The 24,916-nt window shown below is 40.3% G+C and overlaps 1 protein-coding gene, 2 long non-coding RNA genes and 4 pseudogenes across 4 annotated transcripts in view; 3 read left to right on the top strand and 4 right to left on the bottom strand.

Moving 5' to 3' along the window:
* The window catches only part of LOC149096035 (uncharacterized), a 263,969-nt gene that overhangs the window by 203,634 nt on the left and 35,419 nt on the right, over positions 1 to 24,916 (bottom strand). The window lies entirely within an intron of this gene.
* LOC149096036 (somatostatin receptor type 5-like) overlaps positions 1 to 24,916 on the top strand; it is a 62,562-nt gene that overhangs the window by 4,401 nt on the left and 33,245 nt on the right. Inside the window, exon 2 of one of the 2 annotated variants that reach the window (XM_089281161.1) lies at positions 17,543 to 17,643. The gene's annotated coding sequence lies outside the window, so the exon portion shown is untranslated. Of the gene's footprint in view, positions 1 to 17,542; positions 17,649 to 24,916 lie in introns of both variants that reach the window. The other variant, XM_089281162.1, reaches the window with a different exon arrangement.
* On the bottom strand, positions 3,322 to 4,561 carry LOC149096042 (uncharacterized; annotated as a pseudogene).
* On the bottom strand, positions 4,893 to 5,962 carry LOC149096041 (uncharacterized; annotated as a pseudogene).
* LOC149096040 (somatostatin receptor type 2-like) lies at positions 14,546 to 15,956 on the top strand (annotated as a pseudogene).
* On the top strand, positions 18,508 to 21,548 carry LOC149096039 (uncharacterized). Its single transcript, XR_016204679.1, has 2 exons — positions 18,508 to 19,876; positions 20,015 to 21,548. It is a non-coding gene; the product is annotated as an uncharacterized LOC149096039 (long non-coding RNA).
* Positions 24,650 to 24,916, bottom strand: part of LOC149096038 (uncharacterized) — a 1,651-nt pseudogene continuing 1,384 nt past the window's right edge.

Genomic DNA, 24,916 nt, shown 5'->3' with positions numbered 1-24,916 from the left:
ATGGTGAAGAAACTAGACTCAAAACCCTAAAAACAGCGGCAAGGCTGGCCTAAAATCTTAAACACGGCAAGAAAGTACAACAAAGATGAAAATCTGGAAAACTACGACAGCGAAGTTCAAATGTACGCGCGAGCACATTCTGGGCCACGATTGGCTAATTAAAATCACGTGAAATTACGCACGCGGACAAAAACTCGTGCTAAGGCGAGAGGGGTGAGTTCAGAGTTCGTAAAGCTCAAAACATCTTCCCCCCTCGATTAATGTTCATCATAGTCCTTCAGTTCGTTTAGACACTGATCGACTTGACGTCTTCTCATTTCTCCTTCAATGGCGGGTTGCCTCCTCTGTCTCTGTGGAGTGCAGACAATTGGTCTAGCAGGCTCTTCTCCATCGCAACACGAGTTTCGCGAACTTCTAACAGAAACAGTTTCTGTAGAGGTCTCCTAAGACGCTTCCGCTTGGCATTGATTGAGGCAACTTCTATATCGTGGCTCCTCTTACGAGACCATCGTTTCCTGGATACACATCTAAAATCTTTCAAAGCTTCCACATTCCTCGGTTGGACTTTCCTTCTTCCATCACAATGACAATGTTACCTGTCTCAACTGATGGTGAGTTGCTGGCAGCTCCCTTCTCTAATGCTCTGTGGTGTTCTTGCAGCTCTACCACGTACTCTCGTTTCCATCGACTCCAAAAGTGGGACAACAATGACGTTACGTAACGCTCTCTCTTGGTGAGAATTTCAACATCACTTGACTCTTAATTCTTCGACGACGATAGATTCATCAGGAATGGACAGTTATCTTCTTCCCGTCAACAATTGAGAGTTGGTGAGAGGTTCCACTCTATCCTCTGAAGACACGTATGTGAGTGGTCTGGAATTCAACACACACTCAATTTCTACGACGACAGTCAAGAGCTCTTCATAAGTCAACTCGGCATTCTTTAAGTTCTTCTTCAGACAGCGTTTAACACATCGAACCATGCGCTCGAAGAAAGCACTCCACCCACGGGGCTCATTCTAAACTAAATTTCCACTTCACCTTGTGGTTTAGAAGAAAACTCTGCACTTCCGGCAGCTCAAAAATAGATGACAAGAATCTTGGTATTGTCCGACACGACCAATCTTGGTATTCCTTGTCTGCAAATAAAACGTTTGAAACCTCTGCTGAAAGTTTCTACACTCAGGTCCGGTACAACGTCAAGGTGGACAGCTTTACTACTTCCACAAGTGTATAGGGAAATGTAGACCTTCTCCATGTCACCCTTCTCCTTCGCACCGCGTTTCACAAATAATGGTCTAGCGAAATCTATTCCAGTGTTAGTAAAAGCAGGACTTTCTTCTACACGGAACTGAGGTAATGGCCCAGTTGGTGGGATGGCGTAATGTTGGCCCTTCGATCCTCTTGCAAATCATGCACCTTGAAAGCACCTTACGAACAACTTGTCTCCCTTTTACAATTCAGAACCGGGACCTCAGTTCCGCCAGAGTCTCTCTTGTACCATTATGAAGGACTCGCTTATGGCAATCATCAATTATCCGTGCTGTCAGGCAATGATTGGTGGGCAGAAGAATGGAATACTTAGCGTTAAATGGAATAGTTGCATTTTGTAATCTGCCTTTGCATCTGGGCAAACCATTGCCATCGGTGTACAGTCCCAACTGTTTCTTCAAGCTCTCGAATCGAGGAGATTCTACCACTGCTTGTTGCATCTCGCGCAACCACAGATTTCTGCAGCCTCATATTCGTCTGTCCTGATCGGTCCAGCTGCTGCCATGCCATTTCGCCGCGACTTATTATGCAGAAATCTTAACACAAATGCTGTAACTCGGAACAATCTCTTAATGTCACTTTATTTCTGTTGGTGGAACAGGCTTGATAAGGCTGGCATTCTAGCGTTAACAACTAGCCCAGAACAATGCCTCGGTCTGTCGCTGACACGAATTTCATCAAATCAGACACTTGAGGGTTCAGTGGTATTCGCAAATTTAGGCCACATCTCTTTTCCGTCGACCAACCAAGGAGGACCATGCCACCAGGTTTCAGACTGTTTCAATGCTTCGGCGTTCATTCCTCTAGAAGGAAAGTCGGCTGGATTTTCAATCTCAGGGCAGTGACTCCATGATTCAGACGGCACATTTTGACGAATTTCTCTGACTCTGCTCTCCACGAACTGTTTGTACTCTCTACCTACTCCTTTTATCCAGTGCAGTGTTGTAGTAGGGTCGGTCCAGCAATACACTTCATCAACCTTGATCACCGGGAGTGCAACACAGACACGGTCAACCAATCTTGACAAAATCAAGGCAGCTAGAAGCCCAAGTCTTGGAATTGTTTGCTTGGCCAGAGGTGCGACCCTTGTCTTCCTCATGACGGGTCGTGTGCAAGCACCCTTGCTCGTTTCAATTCTCAGATAAACCACGGCAGCATACGCCACTTCTGAGCTGTCTCCAAATCCATGAATCTGAAAAGAGACCACGGTTTCTTCTGAATTTGGTATGTAGCACAATTTAACTGAAATGTACTGGAATTTCAGCAAATCAGATAGCCAACTTGAGTACCTGAGGGCCAGTTCTTCATTGAGAGGTTCGTCCCAGCCAATCTTCAACTTGCACAAATCTTGAAACAGAGCCTTAACTGTAATGAATAGTGGAGAAATCAAACCAAGAGGATCATACAGTTTGGCAACAACTTTGAGAACGGAGCGCTTGTTTAAAGGCAGTTCCTTTCAAAATTGCACAAGCCAGTCAAAATAGAACATGAAGGTGTCCTTCGCAAAGTCCCAATTCAGACCCAGAATCTTCCTCTCGCATGAAATGGTGGATTTGTTTACTCCAAGCTGAGTTTGTGTGTACGGTTTATCTTCTTCAGATTCCGTAGAAGCCTCCATGATAAGTACTCCTTCTTCTTGGTCAATCCACTGCATCAGCTTCTCGAAGTTTGAAATCCATTTTCTCAGATTGAAACCTCCCTCCTTCATTCTAGACTTGGCCTTTGTGTAGAGCTGGAAAGCTTCAGGAGCACTATCTTGCCCCCTCCCCCAATTGAAGTCATCTACGTAGAGCGAAATCAGAAAATCGTTTACAAACTGCGGATCCTCGGCTTCATAATTACACACGTGGTGTCTAACTGTCACGTTCAGCAGAAAGGGAGAACTGGTGACTCCAAACATAACACGGTTGAAACGTTTTACAACAGTGCTAGGATTTTCACAAGTTAGATCATTTATCCACAGAAATCGTAAAACGTCTCGTTCAGCTTTCGCCACTTGAACCATCACAAAGACCTTTTCAATGTCGGCGACCAAGGCAACTTGGTGTTACCTGAATCGCATCAAGACATCAGGTATTTTAGATGTTAGTGAAAGACCTGCCTGCAGACAGTCATTCAACGATGAACCAGTAGACTTGAGGGATGCATCATAGGCTATTCTTACTTTGGCTGTCTGCTTGTGCTCACGTACAACTGGATGATGTGCCAAGTAATGAAGGCGACCAACCTGGACTGGCGCGTTGGGATCAACATCAGAGATTATTTCCTGCGACGATTGCTCGTCAATAATGTGACTGTACTCCGCGAATAGGTCAGGGTTTCCTCTCAGACGCTTTAGAACAGAGGCCAGGCGTGAGACTGCTAATGCATAGTTGTCCGGTAACAGTGCGTGTTGTTCCTTCCAAGATAGAGAGACTTCATAAAGTCCAACGCACCAGCGAATAGTGTCCAAGAACTTGTCGTGTACTGTCCCTTCGTGTGGTGACACACCGATACTTTCTAACTCCCAGAACTTCTTTACTTGTTCTGCTAGGGAGTCTCTATCTTTTCGACTGATATCTAGGTCATCACAGCTAGACGTAGTAAGCCTCAGGGTGTGTCAGGTCACAATATTAACATCAGAACCCGAGCCAGGTGCGTGGGGCATGGGTCCAGAGAACACCCATCCAAGACTAGCTTTCATCGCCATGAGTCCTGATTCCCCCCGTTTCATGTCTCCAGTAAAGACAGACCAGTAGAAATCGTTTCCAATCAGTAGATCTACTTCTGAACCACAGTCTTCGGTTGGCTGATCTGCGAGTTCAGGTCAGCTAAATGACTGAAAGACTGTTGTGCATATTTCACGGCTTGATCCTTTAACGGACTGCAAATGAGAGGGACTGCAAGGGCAGTCATTTGAACCTTTGAGCTTTCGGTCAGTCCACTGACATAGAACTCGACGACGTCACATTCGTTTAATTCATTCTTTTGACCAAACGTCTTGATAAGTAGCTTCTCTTGGGGAGTAAATTTAGTTTCGCCTTTGCGCGTTCTGATATGTAACTTCTCTGGCTGCCACTGTCGAATAAGATGTGCATATTCACCAGAGGATGCAATTGATGAACCCTCGAGACATGCGCAATGGCTGTTTGTAACAGGATTGACGTGTTCGAGTCCACATAAACGGTTGTAGAGGACTTGTTCTCATTAGATCTGCCTTCGCCTCCATCAGACGCCACCACACTGCTTCCTTGAGATTGGATTTCTGAGGTACCACTTCCACGGTTGGCATTTTCACAGATTGACATATGATGTTTTCCTGAGGAAATACGACACACTTTTTCGGTGAGCAATTTCTCGCCAAGTGGTTTGCGCCGTAAACAAACAAAGCAACGACCCTGTTGTTTTAATAGATTTCTTCTTGCGCTGATATCGGTAGCTGTACCACAACTTGCACTTGGGTGACTCTGCTTACAGAATGTGCAGCTGACAGGTTGCTCAGACTGATTAGTTAGCGTTGCGCCGGTCGGAACATCTTTACCCTTATTCCTTTGACTTGAGAGTGGTCTCTTCGGAGTGAAAGAATCAGACGGGTTTGTTCCAATAGGTTCGCAGCGTTCCCTTGCTTCGATTTCAGAGTCAAAGGCCTTTGACAGAACATCCAAGTCCCATTCAGGTTTATCTGTGGCTTTCGAGATTATTAGACGCATGCTTGGGGGTAGTTTTTCCATAAGAAGGGGAACCAAGAGTTTCCCATACGACTCACATTGTATCCCCAGGGCTTGGAGGGCTTGAACGTGGGCCTCGACCCGATCATAAAGGAAGAGCAGGCGTTTCAAGTCATTGTCAACTGTACTGCTGCTACCTTCACTAGACTCTCCATGTGCACATTAATGATTATCTGGGGCTCCCCAAAACGTTTCTTTAAAATATCTTTGGCTACTCCATAGTTTTCTGCTGTCAGCGTTAGCCCTCGAATTAGCTCCTGCGGCAGATCCTTCCAGTAAATTTCTCAAGTAATTAAATTTATCAACATCTGATAAACCAGGATTGTCATCGACAGCACTTCTGAATGAATCCCAGAATGGAGTTAAAGAAATAAGATCACCATAGAATTTCTTAAGAATAATCTTGGGCGGTTTTGCTTCCTGGCTCCTAAGCCTTCTGTAAACAAGTTAGAGTTAGAGTTAGAAGGATAATGAAAAATTGACTTATCTGTGTGTCCAGAGTTTTCCACTTCTACTGCGTTTAGCGCCTCGTAAATTTGCACTCTCATGTGATGAATAGATTCTCTGAATATTCCAGTTTCGCTGATTTCGTCTTTAATATGCTCCTCCGTGATTAAGGTCAGAGTTTCGTCGGCTAAGGCACCAAGAATGTCCAATATTTCGGTTAGAGCGATCCGATACGTTTTCACTTGATTTGCCGCAGAGAGTCAGGCTTGTACCTTTTCCAGAGTTGTTGTCACGCAGCCTTTATGACCTCCAAGGATTTTCTTCTTTTTCAGCCCTTCGTCAGCCATGTTTTCCTATTCTTTGAGTCGTTGAAGGTAAACTCTTTAGACCAGTCGCATCCCGGGTCTCGGCACCATGTTGGGAATTGTATTCAGTGAGTTGTAGGCTCAGACTCCAAATGTACGAACTATTTAATGAACCAGCCACGTAATCCGGAGCATACAATAAGCGGCGAATCACAATGGCTAAAAATGGTGAAGAAGCTAGACTCAAAACTCCAAAAATAGCGGCAAGGCTGGCCTAAAATCTTAAACACAGCATGAAAATACAACAAAGATGAAAATCTGGAAAATTACAACAGCGAAGTTCAAATGTACGCGCGAGCACATTCTGGGCAACGATTGGCTAATTAAAATCACGTGAAATTACGCGCGCGGACAAAAACTCGTGCTAAGGCGAGAGGGGTGAGTTCAGAACTCGTAAAGTTCAAAACACAAAGACTTAACACGAAATCCGATAGGAAGTCGAACAATTTCAGTTTTTAGTGGACAAAATCCCTGTGCCAGAATAATTTTAAGTGTATTACTGCCAAATTTGCATTTCTTCAAGCTAAAGATATAAATAGTGTCCTGAAATAACACCGAAAACACTGCTTATTTAGACAGCATTGTGCAATGAACCTCCCGAAATCCCCTAAAAAAGAAAACATAATCTGCAATGATTTAAAAGGCTACACAAATTTTTGCCATTATCAACCTTCGGCAGAATTTTCTTGAGACACAAAAATGTTTTTATAATCTGCGGAAATCATCGGAAGGCTTTGAATGAGCTTAGCCCCTCTTTCGTAAAAACTGCAGAAATTTCCGTGAAGACTATAACCCATAACAATCGCTCTCCTTTCCAGCGTTTGCGCATGCGTCATTAAAAATTGATTAATTGATTAATCAGGCGAACGTTAATCATAACTGTTGCAAATTCAAAGAATAACAAACTGTAGCCGTCTAGCAATATTAGCAATTGCGTCAAAGAAAAGCCATTTAAGACGTTTGTCAGCGACCGATACTTTGCCAAATTTCCAGAACTCTAACAAACCGCAGCTCTGTAGCTACATTTGTATTTTCCGTCAGAGATATACGATTTAATTGAAATTTGTATTAGAGGTTAGGAGAAGGAAATAAGAGAATATTCTTTTAAGATGAAAACCAATTTTTTTTTTTAGACAACTGGCTGTGTGGCACCTTATAATTATTGGACGCCCTATAAGTAGCTATCATTAACACATCGTAATAAATCGGATCCGATTCACCTAATTTAATAGGCATGAGGGCTGGAGACAGTTCTTATTTCCCTCTTGTTGTTATACGGAATACTGGAAAAATTTATATTCATTGTCGTAGAGTAAAATATTTGTGAGGTTGTAGTTTCTGATTCTGCACTGGAAATTAGAACGGTTCTGAGACTGATATCGATGCCGATATGATTACAAGTTATTTCTAAATTCTAAGCCTGGGATAATGATGCAATTCTAGCTTTCTGACTGGTTTACTGTGTCTCGCCTACATGCCATTATACCTGCATTTGACCTTATATGGAAATAAATGCGGCAAATGTCACTCGGCATAAAATTTTTCCGGGAAACCAAGTTTCATCGACAAAAAAATAGAAGAAGGAACAGATTCGGTGAGCTATCTGCAGAATAAATACGAGAAATTACGGACAATGCGGTCCTAATAACAACAAAAAAGCCACAACGTTCGGGATGAGATTATTCAACGGTACGTATCCGTTAAGTTTCCCTTTAAAAGTTGCAAAATTTCAAATATGAACGTCGAGATTTTACGCATTTATATTTATTACGTATAAGATTACGTAACAACAACAATTTTTACCTTAGTTACTGAATGGCTTGCTAGTCCTGGCGCACCAAATTTTCAAAACCGATAAAAGAATTGTCAAAAGAAGAACTAACTGTTTTTCTGAAGAGTTTTTACGCGTTTGCGAGGAAGAAGCGTGGCACGTCAGTTCACAAAAGTTCATCAATGAAATTAATTTGAGAGCCGCCACTGATCGTTTCCTTCGCTCGCGGCCGCTCAAAAAACCGTTTTCCATTATCTCTGACCCCTCTTTTACTGAGGTTAATAAAGTATTAGAGCGTTTCTAAAAGACCTCATGAACACGGGCAGCATTGCCGGCGTAGTCCATAATAAACCAATTTCCAATGAGCAAATGAATAAATTAACTGTTCGACAGCGGCATGCTCAGACTAGCAGAGAGCAAAAATCCGGCGCAGCTAAAGAGAACTACCTAGTTTTACTTCGGTCTCCTTTTTGGCCGACGAGGACAAATTATTCACCGCCATCTTGCGTCAACAACTGATTCGGTCCGTGGGAAAAACCCCTCAATGAGTTGAGTATTTTGAGCTGAACCGAAGTCAGTCCGGTTCTTTAAATGCCACGAAAAACCATCAGGGCGGCCTTGGAGATTCTGAAGATGAATCCGACACTAGATAGTTTCTGTCCCTGACTCTGAAACTGGCCAGCAATCAGCTTCACCATCCAACTCGAAATGCCAACAATTCAACAAAGCACAGCAAGGGAACGCTGAAAGAGTTCTTGTCGAGAATAATTTTCGCACAACGTCTGTGTCACATGGCGAACAAAGTTTTCCGCAGTATTTTTACAACTGTAATGTGCAAGTGCACAATTATTACTCTTCTCAATCATCGACGATGACTCAAACTTGAACTCTTTTCAAACTTTCTGATCAAGGTTGTATATCATTCATTTGGTAGACGTTCCTTGAATTATAGATGATTGTAGTTTTCGTTCAGCAGACTCGCTTGCTTCGCTTTCCAATTTTTCATTCAACTAAGTTTACAAACGGTGCACATGCCGTGTGATTTCCAGCTTGCTGTTGTTTTTGCCACATCAACTTCCGGTCGTTTTGTAAAATTAAACTCCAATAGAATTAAGCTATAACTCCCAAGTATACAAGCGTATCGAATTTAATAAAACAATTATTCCATTCGCGCTTGTTGGATGTGAGATTGGTTATAGCCAACTCGGCTCTACGGGCCTCGTTGCCTATTAACCATCTCATATCCAACGCGCTCTCATGGAATAATTGTTAATTATTGTTTGCGTAGTTCATTATTTGTCGTCTGACAGCGTTCCTCTTTGCCATACGACAATATATACTGAGCAAAAATTTTAATTATTTTAGCAACTTATAGTATAATCAGTGCATGATAAAGAAACGCACAAAGTACTATCAATATCTAAGGCTTTTAGACAGTGAAGACAGTGACAGCAATTCCTTTTTAGTTTTTAATTCAAAGGATTTACAGGTAACTCATAACTATGTAGCTTATCTTTATTTGTGATAGTATTATTGTTTTTCCGGCCGAAGCTAAATATTCCTATTTTAATTTACTGCAGATTTTAGGTTGAAATTATTTTTTTTGAGTATTCTTAGATTATAGCGAATGGCATTTCTGTGAAGCTTGGAAATTATTTGGTGCCTGGTTTTGGAGCCAACCTGCAGGCATTAAAGCCTGATATGACGAAAATAAGTTCTTGCAGAAATGTTATTAGCAACGAACATACGGCTAGTGCTGTCTTTGTTGCCTTTTGAGACAAAGGAAAAATTTTATGCGGTTTAGTTAAAAACGTGATTTTATTGTATTTACAAATTTTCAACACACAAAATCATGTTCTTTCCAAAATCCCAGCCTCGGGTTTATTCATAAGATTTTCCTAAAATTTCGCAAATTTCAGCCTCGATATTCTTACGAAATATATTCTTATAAGAAAAAGAAAGGGTGTATGTCAATTGGGAAAACGAGTTAAATACAAAATAGCGTTTTAAATACAAATATAGTATACAGTCTGCAGGCTTTAGAGAAAAGACGGCGAGATCGGAGTCGTGAAGCGAAACAGTTTGGCCAAAGAATTTGATGTTCATGTTGCCATAACAATTATGTTTTGTTTCTTTGGCCGGGTCCATATAATTTTTGAAGTTTTCTGCGGTAGATCTAAAGACTAAATTTATTATAGTTTTCGTTTTACCACTTTTTCCATTTCCCCTTTTTCAAATATTCATGGCCTCGCAATTTTATAAAATCTCCAAAATGACGGATGTGAGGTAATGCATTTTTTAACGTATAGCCTTATTTCCATTTCGTCACATGAAAATGTTTTTGGAATACAGTATTTAACACAATGAAAGCAAGAGTTGCGTAGTATTTAAGCATAATGTTGCGCCTAGGGCATCTCCGAGTGCGTCATTAAAGATTGATTGACGAAGCTAACATCTGTTACCACCAAGTTAATCATGTCTTTTGCAAAATTAAAAGAAAAAAAATAAACAAATCGCCCCCGGCAGCCCTCGCTATTATTAATTTCATTACAGAAAAGCCATTAGAGATTTGTATAGGAAGTGAGGGGGTGTGGCGCTAGGAGATAGGAGAGAAATATTGAGAAGGAACATAATCATGACGCGCGTATTACATTAACAGACAACGTATTAAACAGGTTGTTGGGGATCTTTTTGTTATTGGATGCCTGAAAAAGTTATAGGAGTAATCTATTGCAATAAAGCGGAATTACTTGTACGTATGCGGACTGGAAGCAGTTCTTTTTCCCACTGGTCGCCGCGTTTTCTTATCTTCAAAGGTAGGCAAGTCGTCATTGTAACGACAAGTACCAGTATAGCATTTAGTCGTATGAGGTTGTAATGAGGGTACTTAAAGGGAGCTGTAGCAAACCACGACGGCGAAGCCAGCTCAACTATTTGTTCATATCATTTCGCCATGTTTATGTGTGTTTATTCACAATAACGTACAAATAATAGTGAAACTGGGCGTTCGAATTCTCTTCAAGTAATTTTCTTGTCTGTTGATCGTCTAAAACATTTGATCATGGCTTGAATCATTCGAAAATTTAAACAGCTCGTCAATTTGGTGAGTTTCAATATCTTCCTTTTCGGCAATAGAGTACGGTTAAACCTGTATTAAGCGGACAACTACGTTAAATGAGCTATTTATATACTTTAATAGCTTCTATGACTCTTCAATGTAAAAATAACCTTCGTGTAAAAATCTATTTAATGCATATCATTTCTGCGGTAAGATGTTGAGTACTTGCAACACGATTGGGTTTATATTTTAATATAGGCGAAGAACACGAAAATACGTGCTCCTTCCATATTGTTATTTTCTTTCGCGAGTCGACTTCCGTTCAGACGATACTTTAAATACTTTAAAATTCAATACTTTAAAATTAAAATCCTAATTCTTCAAAAACCTAAAATTCTAAATCCTAAAAGTTAAAATCCTAAGAATTAAATACGGTATATAATACAATTAGGCTACAAATAAAAAGTAAAAACTACAAATCAAATGCACGCTTAAAAAGATAAGTCTTAAGATTAGCCTTAAAAACTGCCTCTGATGATGAAAGTCTGATCTGGAGGGGTAGTTCATTCCAGAGCCTTGGTGCCGTTTTAAGATTTGCTCTAGGCTCATCAAGCAACCTGTTGTTTGAAGATCTTAGTGTCCGACCAGAAATGTTAAATCGCAGTAGGTCTCTAATGTAATCAGGGGCCAGTCCATTCAGAGCTTTGTAAGTTAACAACAATATTTCGAAAATAATCCTAAAATGAACTGGCAACCAATGTAAGCTCCTTAGTATTGGTGTGATGTGTTCCTGCCTTCTAGTCAAGGTAACAAGGCGAGCTGCTGAGTTCTGTACAAGCTGAAGTCTATTAATCAGATACTTTGGGAGACCGTACAGTAGGGCGTTACAATAGTCCAAACGCGATGTTATGTAAGCGTGAACAATAGTCTCAGTAGTACTCTGGGATAGGTATCGCCTAATTTTAGCTATACTACGAATGCGGAAAAATGCGCTCTTGCAGGTTGTTTTAACATGCTCTTTGAAATCCAAACATTGATCGAATGCAACTCCTAAATTCCTGGCCTGTTTACTAGACTTGATTACTTTATCACCAACTCGTATATAGTCGAGGGGTGGTCGTGGACGATATTTAGAACTAATAACCAAAAGTTCAGTCTTATGCCGATTTAACTTAAGTTTGTTGCGCAGCATCCAGTCCCCAGTGTCCTTAACACATAATTCTACGGCCATCTTTGAGCTTGATAGATGATTAGGACAGTTGGACGTAAACGACAAGTACAACTGTGTGTCATCTGCATAGAGATGAAACGGTATGCTATGCTTTCTGGCTATGTCACCCAGCGGACTTGTATAAAGGGAATACAACAAGGGTCCCAGTACAGAACCCTGTGGTACCCCGTAGGGTAAATTCTTCTTTGACGATTCAATTCCATTAACAGAAACAAACTGTTCGCGTGAGTGAAGGTACGAATGAAACCAATTAAGAGCAGTGTTCCTAATACCAAAGCGATTCTGTAGTCTAGATAACAAAATCGAATGATCGACAGTATCAAACGCAGCCGATAAATCGAGCAATAGTAATATAACCGATCTGTTATTGTCAATAGCCTTCAAAATATCATTTTGAACTCTCACAAGCGCAGTCTCTGTACTGTGATGAGATTTATACGCCGACTGAAATTCTTCTAATAAGCCTTCATTATCATTAAGGTGGTCCATTAATTGTGCTGCAACTGCTTTCTCCGTAACTTTGGATAGAAAATATAAATTCGAGACAGGACGAAAGTTAGAAAATAGTTCATGATCAGCTCCACTCTTTTTCAACAACGGCTTCAACATGGCAACCTTGAATCTATCAGGTACTTGGCCACTTGTAAGAGACAAGGTAACTATACGAGTGATCATTGGAAGCAGATAATGACGGCACCCTTTGAACACTGAAGATGGAATTGGATCAAGTGTACAGGACTTTGAACACAGGTGATTCACAAAACCAGATACGACCTCCTCAGAGACCAGTTTAAATTCACTTAGCAGCTGACCAGCTAGACAGCTTTCAGACTCAGCATTGCATGAAGTAACTTGACCGTCATTCAGAGTTCCATCAACTTTGTCAAGATCATTGCGGATTTTAACAATTTTGTCACTAAAATATTCAACGAATGATTCGGACAGAGAACAGTTATTAGGCCCAGATGGATAACGCTGGACTGGATTGGAGTGCAGAAGCTTCTCTATTGTCTTAAAAAGAAGTCCAGAGTTCCCTGAGTTTTCCTGGATCACTGATGAATAAAATGTGTGCTTCGCGGAGGCAATCATGTCATTAACAACACTGTTCTGAAACACATACCGTTCTCTATCTGCAGGTAATCTTGTACGTCGCCAGTTACGTTCGAGCTTCCTCCTTATGTTCTTTTGAACACTAATGTCAGTTAAATACCAAGGCGCACAAGGACGAAGAACTACCTCACGGGTCCTTTCGGGGGCATAAACATCAAGGGTGGACTTCAAGACCCGATGATAGGAATCAACTAACGAATCCAAATCACGCCGTGATTCATCAAACAAGGACGAATTCATGATAGTGTCATTGAATTCAGCATAATCAATCGAACGCAGCTTCCGGTGGCGAATAGTTTTTGTTGGAAATTGTGGTTTGTGCAATAATAAATGCATAAAAATAGTTTAATGATCAGAAATCAAAGGGTCATGAACCATAACATTGTCTATAAGTTTACACTGATTTCTAGTTATGATTAAATCCAAGATATGACCACTTGTGTGAGTCGGCGTAGTCACCCATTGTTTCAGATCGAAAGACGCTATTAGGTCACAAAAATGCAATGCGTCGACATCACGCGAAGAATCCACATGTAGATTAAAATCACCGACAATTAAAAGCTCGCCTGATGTTGTGGCCAATTCCTCAAGCAGGAGAGAAAATTCACGATAAAATGTTGACAAAGGCACAGATGACGGTGGGCGGTAAATAATTATCATCCTGATCATCTTTGAGCTCTTGAAACGAACATCCAAGAATTCGAACGACTGGAAGGAAGTGTTCCACTCACTATTTCTGCATTTAATATCCATACTTTCTATGAAAAGCAAACCGACACCACCACCTCTTGATTCCCGTGGAATGTGGATAAAATCATAACCAGTAATATAGTTCTTAACCCTTGGACGAATAGGGACCGCCCATCCCCGTAAGGTTTTTTCAAAATTTTGAAAAGACGTTTTGCTCTGAAGGGCTGAGACTTTCAGTAGCTATTTCTTCATTCCCTGTAAAAAGTCAAAAGTCAAAATATGCCAATTATGTGTCCATCATTTTTGACGTTACCATGGCAACGATCATCTTTCAAATTTCATATTATAACATAGCCTTAGCGAAGCGCGCGTTCTGATTGGCTAATACGCTCGATCCATTTGCTCGTGGGTTGCTCGCTCACGTCACTTTGTTTATTTCGACTTTTTGTCAGCAATTATTTCCATCGATGTAAAACAAAATTCCTCTTTCTCTTCTCCTAGAATATGGAAAAATCTAATGATTCTTCCGGAGATAAGGAATATTATTCCTGTTAGCTACCAAGTTTCGAACTCAAGTTTTTTTGCGGTGCCTCCACGTAAGAGATTTGCGAATTTGAGCGAGCAGGAGTTGAATCAGCTGGTTGAACAAATAAACAGATCAAAGGCACTCAGCACTCGGAGACGGACCAAAAAACAACAAACTGTTCTGTATCAACCTTTCGAGGTTAGTAATGCATTGCGGGAATTTTAGAGAGAATTTTCTAGCGATTTGACGACAATAAAATTCAGCTCAAGCTTTCTTTGTAAAACTAATCTGGCATCGAAAGTCATTTATATGCTTTCGGCCAACAAAACTTGAACATGAGAGCTTTATAATTAACAAATCTCTGTACTCTACTACCCTGCATTCGTGTCTATTACCGCCTCCATTTTCTGTCTCGCTGTGATGGCATTTGATCGATTCTTTGCTGTTGTGTATCCTTTCCGGAGTAGCATTTGGTTCAGGAAGCCTAAGGTCATAACACCACTTGTTTGGGTCTCATCCGTGGCCTTGATGTCACTCGCACTAGTGGTCTTCAAATTCATAGATGGTGCCTGCCGCTTTGATGCCACTGTCATATCGCCTCTGGCCATCTGAAGTTACATCTTTGTTCTCATCTACCTTCTGGCGTCTCGCCATCATCTCCATCCTCTATATTACAGTTTCTGGAAAACTGTGGCTTCACAAAATGCCTTCTGATGATGAAGTACATGTATACCAACGAGAACGGGAAATCCCCAAGAAAAAACTCATCCGAATGCTCATCAACGTTGTGGTGGTGTTTGCACTCTGTTGGCTTCCAGTGCATGCGTATCAGATGGACCATTCTGTAAAAATGGGAACATCATGGCCGCCTTCCTTCATTTACTTCTGCTGCTGGTTTAGCCAGGCTAACAGTGCTATAAATCCATGGCTGTACATTGGTCTAAATGGAAAGATGAAAGCAGCCTTCACCAAAATGATCAGAAGTCACCGTACAAGCAACTTAAACAGGAAAATCCTATGATCACTGCCTCGAGAGGCAAAACGAACTTCTCAAAGAGCTCCTTCCAAGATACCAAACTGTAAATCTCAGTTTGGTCGGTGTAACAAACAAGAAATAGTGTTTGAGAGACATTGCTTGACTAGTATGTCTAGTGATTCGCGAGACATCGCTTGGACTTGAGTGGTAAATGTGAGATATTGCTTGACTGTTGGCAAGCTAAAGCAAAGTTGTAGAGAGACATAAACCAATTTAATTGAAAGTAGTATGCAAAGATCTAATCCTGGCTGTAGCTTACGAAACGTATCAGCTATGACGGCTTGGGGTATTAAAACAAAAAAAGTCACTTCTATACAGAGCTTTTCATAAAGCCAAACTGAATATGTCTTTTTGTTAATAACTTGCTTTTAAACCCAAAAACGTATTGCATTGCTTTTCCTAAAACAACTCTTTGAGTTCATTTTGACACTATGCTAAACTAATTGACAGTCTGACTTTAAACAGTCATTGCTCTTTTTCAGCTCTCATTCACAATAGTTTAGTCTAGTTTATTATATGGCAATTTGACGAAAGTTTCAATTTCTTCTTGGCTGTTTCCTTCGTCCTGTCCAGCACCAACTCGTTAAAAATTTAACGCTATGGATTTACTGTTCTCCTGATATTGTAGTTCGTCGGGGTAATAGACTTCACTCTCAGAGTGTTCCTCGCCACTCATTGTTTTCAGCCGCTACAGCATTCAGAAAAAAAAAAAAAGAAAAAGAAAAAAAAAAAAAAACAATAGTTTCTTAATTACCTCTTCCTTTGATTTTAGGGCCCGTTATCGGCGCGGGGGCATTACGAGAGGGAAAATTCCCTAGAATTAGCCAATCAGAGCGTGCGATATATTGACTACGTGCGAACAAAAGCCATATAATAGATATTTTAGCTAATGTTATTTAATAGGGTAAGATACTTAGCGACTTAGCGACATGTGTCCTTTCCCAAACCTGAAAATTTGAAAGCACTTGGCCATGGACAGTACAATCCAAGTCAATTTACATGTGTAATGAACAATTTTGTTATGTCTTTAAACTCTGAATGAGGAAGGGACTAGAGTAGGACGGCGGAGAGGAGGGGCGGTAGGAGAGAGGGCTGTTTCACTGGATGGAGTTTCATTGAAATTGTAGGACCAAGTATATTGATCGATGACCCTGTAAATACAAATGAAATGACTGTACAGTGTCATGATTAGCGATTTCCCGTTCTTTTTTATTTTAATTTGTCTGCTTGAAGCTTTTCAACGAAGAAGGGTGTAAGTAAATCTGTAATTGGTAATTTCCAAAATTATTTGAATATAACTCTAAAATGTCGTATGGTTTTAGTGTTTATGTTGCTGGGGAAAAAAAATATGGTGTTAGCCTTACTTTGGTTGTTATTTGGATAGTCACATCAATATTTTAAAGTTTAATGTAATGCAGCCGCGACAAGGCATAAAAATGGTCATATGACTGAAAGTGTAAAAGGATGCTAACGCTGAAACTGAAAGAGGTCAAAACGCACCGAGCCCTCTATTAATATGCAACAATGCAGTGTTTCTGAAGAAAATACACTAGAAGACACAGATATCGAGTGTTTTTAACGCAACTTAAGAAAAACTCTCAGGGTGCTGTAACTGTTTGTAAATGTTTGTATGGATTTAAAATTCCAATCGATAAGTGTGTAACCTAATTTGTCGTACTTCTTGAGATGATTTACGGTATTAGATTTCCTGTTTAAATGGATAGTGTTGGGTGGAATTTTCATCCTTGACGAAAACATCTACCGTCTACATTTACATCTACTGGGTACCATGTTTAAAAATAACTTCAGAGGGAACCCCTTGCGAAAACGAACTTGTATGTGGGTTAACTCTTTCAGATGTTCCCTTCATCATATCGAGTGCACCAATCAAGAGCGAGATTTATGGCACCTTCATATCCCAATACAAAGGCTGAGAAATGTTATTTAGAGTGCCAAAGCCCAAAGTATCTACCAATTATTATTTACATTTTAAGCAAGAAAAATTAAGAAATTTTAAGTGGCTTACGTTCATTACAAAATTAAACTTTAGGCTAAGGCCCCGTCCACTCGACGCTGAGGGAAATTGAAAAGCTCCGTTTCTAAAGTGTTTTCCATCCACACAAACGTTTTCAAATTCCTCCAGTTTGCCAAAGATCTTCTTTGCAAAGCTTCATTTCGTGACGGATCAGTGTGGACGGTAGGCCTAACCGTAGAAATAAAACTGCGTTTTGAAATTTCTCCGGCGTAGTGTGGACGCTGCCTAAGAATTGAAGATCGAAACTTTGGAATTCATTTGCGATGCTTCCTTGCCTTTTTTTGGTTTTCAGCAGTTAAACGTTGTATATTCACATCTGCCCGAGTACGACGTTTTCATTCACAACAAGCAGATCAAGGATAAAGTCCTACCATTCATAGCTGCTAAAAATAGGTAAGGTTAGTAGAAACGTTTCACTTTAAAACAGTGCGTTAATAGCTTGCTCTAACGCTCACCTATATCTATGCAGGATAGTAAAATTCGATTTTCTCGAACTTTGTCAGGAAAAAGGTTTTTACTAACTTATTTTAAAACTGTAACTTTGAGGTTCTTTTTTACCGAAAAGAACAAGACTCGACCCCAAAATTACCGTCTTTTTACGAGCGCTATGGCAAGCCAAAATAATAAGCCTGGCTGGAAAAGCTAAACCAGCTAAGCCGTTGTCAGATCCGCATGAAATTTAACTTGGAGTTTTAGAAAATTTCAAAGTTATACGCATCGACGATGTTGCGTCACGTCAAAATTTAGGTCAATTTTGTTGACCTGAGTCAAAAACCCAAAATGGCGATCACGAGCAAATAACGATATTTCGTGAACCCACGGAAAACACTGCAGGCTATGCAATTGGTATTCATCTTCGCTGTAAATGTGTCACTGAGCAACCTGCTGACCACCATTGCCGGATTAGCGAGCTATATGCAATTATACCAATTAAAGATAAAAGATCATACATTTGGCGTTTGGCGAGTACGGACAACACACATAACGAAATGTCAGATGATAAATCAGCATCGAAAAAAATCTCTGAGAAAACTAGTGGAATACATAGCTGACGAACTACTTTCAGTAATTTCTTACCTTAATTTAATTTTATCTTGATAAAAAAAATGAGCTGAAATGGTAACGTCGCTCGCAGGTTTTTATACGTTGCGTGTACGAAACATTCTTAGCTGTCGCCAGGTTATCTGGTAACCAGTCGCGCGGCTGCGTGGCCAAACAAACAAAAGAATGGGAACCACGCAGCCGCGCGACTGGTTATAAGATGGAAAATCTTAAAATTAATGCCGAGACGACGTTTGGACGTTCGTTTAACGTCCGTATGAAGCCAACTGAGTAAATAAAATGGTTTAGAATTGAACCACAAAGAAGAAATTCCTATTATAGTTAAATTAGAACCCATTGTATTCGAGAACTGATCTAAAAAGACCTTGAGAAGGGCAACAACTTGAGTAGCGCATTTCAAAAGCACGAACTGAGAGCCTTTCTGCTATCTCAAACGGATAAGCATCCATGTCTATGTTTGTTTGTGCCTTGCGGAATCAGTATTCGCTTTTCTGGCTATTGTTTTATTATTCCTAGGTGGTATTTTTGTCTTGTTTTACAACTGGGCATGGGGTAATTAAGGTGACACTTAGATCTTCTTTTTTGGGTCGTTTGCAGTAACGAACCGATCATGTACAATCTTTCTTTCAATATGTCGACTGAGAAGTTTCATGCGATCCAATTTTTTTTTTCTATATTATAATTTAGTGATTTGAAAATCTTGAACGGCTGCCGATCATTTAGTCACAGCGAATCAAAAAACCTAGCTTTTATTGGCAGTTTATTTACATAGAAACGCCCTAAAACCAGAAAAAAAAAAAAAGAAAGAAAGAAAGAAAGGAAAAGAAGAAGAAAAAGAAAATATCCTTTGAGCTCGGTAAAGTTTGGTTAACTGATATCGTTAAAGCTCCATCTAAGTGCTAAGATGCACACAAGACTTTATTACGGGCCATTGAGACGAGAGATCCTACATGAAGACAATTTGAGTTTTAATTAAAATATGAATTACTAATTTTCCATGTGTTTGTGGAAAACGAAATACCTTGTATTTTTATTCCACGGGATAACTGTGTGTAAAATGTTTCCTGTCTATCACGTTACCATCCCTATAAATTTGGAAAAACAACTGTTTTTTTCCTCCATAAAACCTCGATCGCCTTATACACTAAACTGGCCACAGAAACGCTTGATTAATGCCCGTTAGAGCATATCCACATTAATTTATGGGTGGCGAATGATCCTTCAAAAACCACGAGTCTCGCAAACTTTTCGTCGAATTTTACGGGTCTCAAAGTCTGTTTTTTCTTTTTTTTTTTTTTTGAGCAGTTATGTGCGTCTCACAGTCTCTACTTTGTTCGTATAGTGTGATCGTCCGGGTGAGTGTAGTTCTGAAAAGAACTGTTGTTGGTAACTGACGTTTCGTCAACCTGAGCGGAAGTCATCTTCAGAGTCAAGTGAATCGTGTTTGTCAGTCGCTGATGTTATAAGTCTGGTCCGTTGAACGTGATTGGTCAGTATAGCCATGATGGTATTGGCTGAAAGACTCGTGTAAAGTTTGTCATCAGTCATTGGTGGGTTTCGATCCGTCTATTGTTAGTCAAATAGGTCGGTTTTTGGTTCGTGTATTATTAAGTCGGTCTGTTAGAAGTCCGTTTGTCGGTTTCGTTTCTGTCGTGGATAAGTCGTTTGTAAGGCGCCGGTAGTTGTTGACATCTGTTGAGAGGTGTTTGTTCTAGGTTAGTGTACCAGCTTTCCAGAGTCAGTCGTTGAAAATAGCTTGTACTGTAGGTTAAGCACTGAGCAGAGTCCCAGTCAGTGTTGTGGTTTGTCAGTTGATGATGTACAGTGACTATACCTTACATTAAGGGCACTTCTGAGACCATCTCACGGATCCTACAGCCCTACAACACTCGTGAAGCCCACAAACCTACAACTACGTTACGACACTTACCGACCAACGTGAAAGACAGAGACGAACCTAACAACAGACAGGGAGCAGTTTACAAGATCAAATGCTCCGACTGCCAGGCTTCCTACATTGGTGAGACTGGCAGAAACCTTAACACGAGACTGACTGAACACAAACGAGCCACGAGAAATGGTGATGCCAACAATCACATTGCTGTACATCATCAACTGACAAACCACAACATTGACTGGGACTCTGCTCAGTGCTTAACCTACAATACAAGCTATTTTCAACGACTGACTCTGGAAAGCTGGTACACTTACCTAGAACAAACACCTCTTAACAGATGTCAACAACTACCGGCGCCTTACAAACGACTTATCCACGACAGAAGCGAAACCGACAAACGGACTTCTAACCGACCGACTTAACGATACACGGACCAAAAACCGACCTATTTGACTAACAATAGACGGATCGAAACCCACCAATGACTGATGACAAACTTTACACGAGTCTTTCAGCCAATACCATCATGGCTATACTGACCAATCACATTCAACGGACCAGACTTATAACATCATCGACTGACAAACACTATTCACTTGACTCTGAAGATGACTTCCGCTCAGGTTGTCGAAACGTCAGTTACCAAAAACAGTTCTTTTCAGAACTACACTCACCCCGACGATCACACTATACGAACTACTGATACTCCTGGGTTCAAACCATTTACAGGCTCTATTTTATTCACGAAGCTCTCCCGGAGTCTCGATTTTTTGCAAGGAGAAGAAAGTGTCGAAGTCCCGATTTTTTTTTGTTTGTTTTTATATATGACATTTGCGAGTTTGAACTTTAGAATACGTTGAAGTCTCGTAATTTAAAAGTCAAAGTGTCTCGGGGTGGCAAAGAAACACGCTGGTCTTGCCTTCTCGCGAAGTGTCGCATTTGCCATCCACTATCCTTTAATTTAGCCCGCGTTAAATTCGACTGTTCAAGAGGGTTTCCGAAAAGTCTTTCCATTTTCGGCAGCCCACATTTCGCCGTGTTCCATTCTGTCGTTTTCAAATTTATCAGTTAGCGTTGCGAGAATTAAAATGTATACTTTTTTATTTTGTTTTATTTTGTTTTTCTTGTTTTGTCTTTTCATTCATATTATCTATCAAAAGACCATGATCTAAATCACAGAGGAAACGAGGAAAGCCCTGTTCAACACCTCGCTGTAAAAAATAGAGAGACAGACGGACAGACAGAGAGAGAGAGAGAGAGAGAGAGAGAGAGAGAGAGAGAGAGAGAGAGAGAGAGAGAGAGAGAGAGAGAGAGAGAGAGAGAGTGAAAAAAGAAATAATGAGAATTTTCCCTCATGATACACCCGACAAAAAATTAATTCTTCAGTTTTGTTTGTTTTGCTTTTTTTTTAACCTGCAGGGTTAAAACTCGCGTATAGGACGCTAGATTTTTTCAAAGTTTGCCCCAAAAAGGTTTTTAAGTAGATGAGTGGAGGACAATACACAGTGGCGCGAAAACAGGGGTCTTGTTACTCTTGTCCGCATGACTTCATGCTGAAATAAATTAAGTGCAGTGCTTAGAAGTGCTCTTGGCGTGCTAAATCCAAGGAAATGGTCCTGGAAAACTCTTCTTCAATTTCCAACGGTTGATCTGTCCGTGCATTGGCTTTATTTCGCAAGTTAATTGCGATTCTCCGTTGCAGCTCGGCGGCTGAAAGTTTTTCCGTTTTCTCGCCTTTCTTCTTCACCTGCAAGGTCAAATTAGAAAAAAAATTAGCAAACATATTAACACTCTTAGCATGGCCACCCGCATATAATCCGACAGTCATGACAGGTCGGGCGCCATATAGCCACCTTTGTCAAGCGAAGGTACACTGAACGACATCGAACAACGACAACTCGTTGTCTGCTTCATTAGAACCCAGAATTCTGATCTACAACCACTAAGCTGAGGTACTTACTGCATAGTGATTTAGTTTCTTTTTTCTTTCTTTTTTGAACTTATGACCTCGGTTAGCTGTAGGTGTTCGTCAGAACAAGGCGATGGGGATCTGTTTTTCGTTGGCTATAGTGCAGCTACATTCTAAGCATGATAATGGGAGATCAGTCAGTTGGAATGACATACCAAATCCAACCTCTGCGGTTAATATTTTGCATGGGATTTCCACAAACTTAAGGAGCTCAGTCACGGCATTTTGTGTTATTTTGACCATTTACAAAATTACCTTTAAGATGAAGGAAACCGGAAAATTGTAGTTTACTAAGATAAAAAAAAGCATCAAAGAGATAATAATAATTCATAAAGGAACAAGGATTTCATGGTGGAGAAGTTAAGATAAGAAAGCGTGACGTAGCTCCTTTAAAACGGCTTTTCGTTACTGGGTATGTTATTTTAATTTGCCGAGAAATGAATGTCAGGCACCTTATGATATGTGCCATCAAAGTGATACAGGAAATTGTTTCGTGCATGTCTTGAATCAGTTTCCAATAGCAAACGTTTGAGTGATAGCTTAATATTACACTTGAATCAAAACAAATAGTGTGCGTGGGCCGCCGGACGCGCGAAGTCAGAAAACAAATATATTTTTGTCTGTTATCTTGATCTTAATCTGTTAGAGCAGGATATTTGAGCTGTTGGGATTGATGTTTAAGAGTCACTGTCTGCGAAAACCGGGCAAAATCTGAAAAAGCTGAAAGATGGGGGTCGGCCAAATTATTCCATACTAACATCATAGATAGGTTAGGTTTACTTATGGATAAATATACTAAAGTTTGCTCTTCAAGTGTTTTGGTAAAGGAAATATGAGATCCACTCTCCATCACCCCCTCAGGTCCTAGTTTTTCTAGTAAATTTGACCCACATTTGACATCAAGCAAAAACTGTAAAATTTAGCGAACGAAGTTCGTGTTTTGTATCTGATATAAATAGACATAGAACTTCTTGCAAAAAGCCAGAGACATGAGAAATAAGCACAAGTCAGTCTATACCAGTTTAGCTTTCGAATACCTATATTTCGTATCTGCGAATAAGCAACAAATGAGCTATTTTCAACTTCCCGTAGAACGCACAACTAAAACTTCAACAATATCGGATGCCAAAAGCAAACTCTCTTACCTTCCCTCTATCACAAAGAGCAATAATCTTTTTGGGCCATTCAAACACCAAGATACTACATCACCTCCATTTCTCCTACCACTCGATGTCCTGTACAGCACTACACGACGCAAGCAATGTGCTGTTTAAGCCGCTCCTGGATTTCGCATTGGGTTTGTCCAGTGTTAAATATATGCAGTTGACTAAAGTGGTCTCAAAAAAATTCAGAACCCCTCTTTGGCCAATTTAACAGAACGAGAATTTAAAGAAACACGACGCAAACAGAACGACGCCATCTTGAGTTGGATTACTCGCAAGGGACTGGGACTCACTCATTTTTACTTTGGGTGGAGAGGGTGCTATCGTCGTCGCATTGTTGCTAGAAACGTGTGTTTTGTCGCGATAAACAGCTCAGGGTCTGAACAAATAATGATATGAACGAATCACACTTAAAATAGAGCTAGCACAACCGCGCAATATCGTGAACAAACAGCTTCATCTGAATTTTTTTCGGAGCGCGCGGCGTTTGATGTACATTTCCACCGTCAAGAAATCAGAGATGCTCTCGCCTCGATAAACTCTTACACTTCTTTCGAGCTATCCAACTCCCGAGTTCTTCATAACTCGATAAAACATGCTAAAGCATGAACAACTGAAATTGTTGATTTAATAACAGAAGTAGCAATGCCTATATAAAAAAAAAGTTTGCGTTTAGTAACTTCGAAAGAACTACCGTTATTTGACACTTGCACTACAGAAGACTAGTAAAACAAATCTCTGTACAATGTATAAGCAAACTGATTACAGTTATTACTCTCCTTGACTGACTCTCCTTGGTTAATCTCTCTACTCGACACGCCCCCCTCTGAATCAATGAGGAAAGCTGAAATATGATCGCTACCTTTACCGCAAAATGCAATCAGACTGCATGTATGAAACAAGTAGAAACAGTGTCATGGTGTTATTCTACCCATCAATTAAACTGCGTAAAACTAAAGATAACTAACGGAAAATTTGCGCTTGATACTTATAAAAGAGACTTTTCCGTGCAGATCGTCTTTGGGTTGGAATTTCCTTTTTCCTACAGATAACTGCCTTTTCCAAAGTATGTCTGCGTTTGATTCCAGTCTCTCGTTTACTTATTTGAAGTTTGCTAGTTCCGTTGGTCTGTCAATGAACAAATGTCGGGAAACGAAATATTTACCTAGGAGCCCTCACCGAATACGTCATTTGCATTTAATAAAAGCGTTGGACTTTTCATCCCGGCTTGTCATGTACACCAGAGGGTCCTTAGGAGCACGCGCTCTTTGGTTATATATGCTGTTGATGGAACCTTACGCAACAAATTAAACAAAAAATTAGTTTTGGCTGTATTATCTCCGATTTTTGTTTTGTTTTGTTTTCTCTTGCTCATGCCAAGCACTTTTTTCCAGTAATCCAGTTTGGTATCAGAATCCTCAAGTCATTCGTTAAAACAACTGCAGGTTTGTACCAGATCTTCGAGTGGCTTCACGTAAGAGTCTTTTCTACCAGCAGGCCCCTCGATTTCTATTCCAAAGAGAAAGCATATTTCTTTTAGTTGCGCAACCTTAAATTTGATTTTAGCATGCCACG

Source organism: Orbicella faveolata, unplaced genomic scaffold (genome assembly GCF_042242905.1).
Source record: "Orbicella faveolata isolate gen_17 unplaced genomic scaffold, um_ofav_v1 contig_48, whole genome shotgun sequence".
Taxonomy (NCBI): domain Eukaryota; kingdom Metazoa; phylum Cnidaria; class Anthozoa; order Scleractinia; family Merulinidae; genus Orbicella; species Orbicella faveolata.
This window is presented reverse-complemented; position numbering and strand designations above follow the sequence as displayed.